Source organism: Molossus molossus, unplaced genomic scaffold (genome assembly GCF_014108415.1).
Source record: "Molossus molossus isolate mMolMol1 unplaced genomic scaffold, mMolMol1.p scaffold_m16_p_1, whole genome shotgun sequence".
NCBI lineage: Eukaryota > Metazoa > Chordata > Mammalia > Chiroptera > Molossidae > Molossus > Molossus molossus.
Window position 1 is genome coordinate 112,383,929 of NW_023425344.1, and position 3,711 is coordinate 112,387,639.

The following is a 3,711-nucleotide window of genomic DNA, read 5'->3' on the forward strand; positions in this document are numbered from 1 at the left end:
AGTATTTTCTCCAGAGAAGGCATACAAATGGAAATAGTTAGGGCATGCAGATCAAAACCACAGTGAAATACCAGCTTACACCCACTAGGATGGCTACTATAAAAAAGACAGAGATTAAATGTTGACCAGGATGGGGAGAAATCTGAACCCTTATACATTGTTGGCCGGATGACAACACAGTGCAGCCACTTTAGAAACTAATTTGGCAGTTTCCTTAAATGTTACTGAGTTACCATTCTACCTAGTATTTTACTACCACATGTTTATATACCCAACAGAAATGAAAACAATACATCCACACAAAAACTTGTACATGAATGTTTGTAGCAGCATTGCTAGTAGCCAAAATGCAGAACAACCTAAATGTTCATCAGCTGAGGAATGAATAAACATATGTGCTATAACCATACAATGGAACATTACTTCTCAATAAATACAAGTGAAGCCGTAATACGTGCTACAGCATGGATTAAGTTTGAACACATTATACTACTGATAAAAGCCAGTCACAAAAGACAATGATTTATAATTTCATTTCTATAAAATGCATAGAACAGACAAATTCATAGAGATACAAAGTAGATTAGTGGGAGGGGGGAAATGAGAGTGACTGCTAATGGCTACAGAGTTTTGAAGAAGGTGATGTAAATATTCTAAAATTAGATGGTGGTGGGTGATAGTTGTACAAGTCTCTGAATGTTTAAAAAACATTGTGCACTTTAAAATGGTTACTTCCATGGTATGTGGATTCTATTCCAGCAAAGTTGTTTATAAGGGGGAAAAAAATCTTTAAAAGTTACACTCCAGCCAGCTCTCCACTCCCCTGAGGGCCAGGGCGCACGCAGAACAGTTGAGGGCCAGATGGGGAGCCCTGGGCTCCCGCTGAGCCCCCAGGGGCTGCGCTGGCCCCTCTTCCTGCCAGAAGGGCGGGCGGGCGGCTCAGACTTACTGCTGTGGCAGCTGTGGCGCGAGCAGGATGCAGGGGCGCTGGCTGGGGAGCCCGAGCCCGAGTGGAGACCTGGCCCCAGACGGCTGAGGCGGTGGTGGCTTGGGAGCCCCTGAGGCTGGCGGAGAGAATGACCTCGGGGGGAAGCATGAGCTGATGCCCTTCCAGGAGGAAGGTGGCGAGGAGAAGGAGCCAAGCAGCGACAGTGTCTTGGGGCAGCGGGACCTGGAGGAGGTTAGGTTGTCCCTGGCCAACGAGTTGGAAACCAGGGCAGCAGCTTGGACTCCACAGCGGAGATGCTCCAAGCCTTCTTGGGACCTTTCAGAAGCCAGGGACTATTTCACGGAAGTGAGAAGGCTCCAGGACGGTGTGTTCTTCAAGGGAACCCTGTCCCGGGTACCCTGTCTCTGGGTACCCACCCTTTCCTGATGATTCCGGACCTCAGCTGCCCATACCTCCCCAACCGACCCCCTTCTCCCGCAGGAGCACGCAGGCACCTGCAGATAAAATGGCCCTTCTTTGCTGTCACCCCCAGCTCTATAGTTAAGGACACCAGGTCACCCTCCCCAGCACACTTGTCTAATAAAGTTAACACCTGTATCACATGCACCTGTTGATGCTCCTCGTCGCCCACAGCAACCACTTTACCCCTGGCTCCCTTCCCACACACCTCCCCCAGAGAATGATCCAAAGACAGAAATCCCCGGTCCCCTCATGCATCTGAACTGTTTCCATATTACCGACTGTCTCCCAGAGCTGGGGGACAAATACCCCATCCCCTCGGCTGGCTCCTCCCACTGCCTGGCCAGCCCAGGTACTCCCGTCCTCCTGGTGGCTTCCGGCATCCCTGCGCTGCCCTCATTCCTGTCATGGGGGCTCTGGACCATCCTGCTCTGCCCACCTCGGGGATTCCCCAGGCCACCATGGTCTCCAGTCCCCATCGTCGTCAAGCAGGACCCAGCAACCCCTGCCTGAGCTCAGCCTTAGGGCAAAATCACCAGTCATAGAAAAAAAAAAAAGGAGGAGGAAAACAAACCCCACATGAAGAAACCTCTTAATGCCTTCATGTTATATATGAAGGGGATGAGGGCCCGGGAGGTGGCTGGGTGCGCTCTGAAGGAAAGTGCAGCCATTACCCAAGCCCGAGGAAGAAAGTGGCACAGCCTGTCCTGAGAACAGTCTAGCCCTGGCCGGTCTGGCTCAGAGGTTAGACAGCCTCCGCCTGCAGATCAGGGAGTCCCAGGTTTGATTCTGACCAAGGACATGTATCGCGGTTGTGGTTCGTCCCTAGTCCTGCGGGTGGCAACCAATCGATGTGTCCCTCTCTCATCCATGTTTCTCTCTCTCTTTCTCTCTCTCGCTCCTTCCCTCTCTCCCTCCTTCCCACTCACTGTTTGAAGATAAATATAAAAATATCCCCGGGTGAGGACTGTAAAAAAGAAGAACAGGCCAAGTGCTAGGAAACGGCCCAGAAGGAGGGGCAGCTTCACTCCCACCTCTACCAGCCTGGTCAGCCTGGGACAACTACAGTAACAAAAGAAGGGGATGAGAGAGACAGTTCTGCAGACACAGTCCCAGCAGCAAGACCAAGAGGCACAGGGTTTTCTGGCCTCCAAAAGGAAGAGACCCTGTGTTAAGTGCTTGTCCCTGAAAAGCCCTGTGACATCTCTGCCTCCTCCCATGGTAGACTCCAGCTACCTCCACTGCAGCAACCTTGGTCCTTCCCACTACCCCTGTTGCAACCCACTCAGAGCAAGCCAGTCTCTGGCCCTCACCGCCAGTCCCTGTCCCTCACTGCCCATCCAGAGCTGGGCCCAGCTGGCTCTCGTTCAGCTGCCTTCCTGTCAACTAAGGCTGCAGCCACCTCCTCTGGCCAGAGGGGCAGCCAGCCCTGACCCTCCTCTCCCAACTCCTTCCCCTCCAGTCCATGCTCACAGCTCTGCTCTCTCTCCCCCTTCCTCCAGCCACACTCCAGGCCCTCCAGGTATTCCAGGCCCCGCCTCTTTCCCTGGTCACCAAGTCTGGGCACTAAGCTGCCATGTAACCTATACAGGATGTCAAGCGACTCATTCTGTAGTAATGATTCAGGGGGGGGACGCTTTATTGGTCAGTATTTGAACACTCTGAACTGTTCTATGAAGTGACTGGTAACAACACTTTACATTTTGTAGACCAGTAGGTGATCTTAAGGCTTTTTAAAAAACCAAAACAAAACCAACAACAACAACAACAAATATTTAAAAGAAAGAGAACTGAAAAGTGTGTCATTCTTCCTGTACCTGCAGTGGTGGGTGGACCTGGGCAAAAGACCCCCTTCTCTCTGCCTCTGAGCCTCTCTGCCCTCCTCCCTCTCTTTGCCATCCCCATGTGCCCCAGCTCCTGCACCAAGCCTGCTGGTGACCGTTTTGCGTTTTCTAGTCTGTTGCTTCTCCATCTGGACCCTATTTCTTTTTGTGTTTATGGAGTTTTGGGAGCAATTTAAACTCCCAATAAAATGTTTATTTTTGCCCTGGCCAGTTTGGCTCAGTGGTTAGAGCGTCAGCCTGTGGTTCAGAGAGACTGGGGTTCGGTTCTCACTAAGGGCATGTACCTCGGTTGCAGTTTGTCCCTGGCCTTGGTTGGTCGTGTGGGTGGCAGCCACTCAATATGTCCCTTTCACATCAGTGTTTCTCTCTTTCTCTCTCTCCCTCCCACTCTATCTGAACAAAAAATGGAAAAATGTCCTTGGGTGAGGATTAAAAAAAATGTTTATTTTTCAAAAAGAA

The 3,711-nt window shown here is 51.1% G+C and overlaps 1 pseudogene; it reads left to right on the plus strand.

Moving 5' to 3' along the window:
* The first annotated feature begins 1,036 nt into the window (after positions 1 to 1,036).
* LOC118618185 lies at positions 1,037 to 2,978 on the plus strand (annotated as a pseudogene).
* The last annotated feature ends 733 nt before the right edge of the window (positions 2,979 to 3,711 follow it).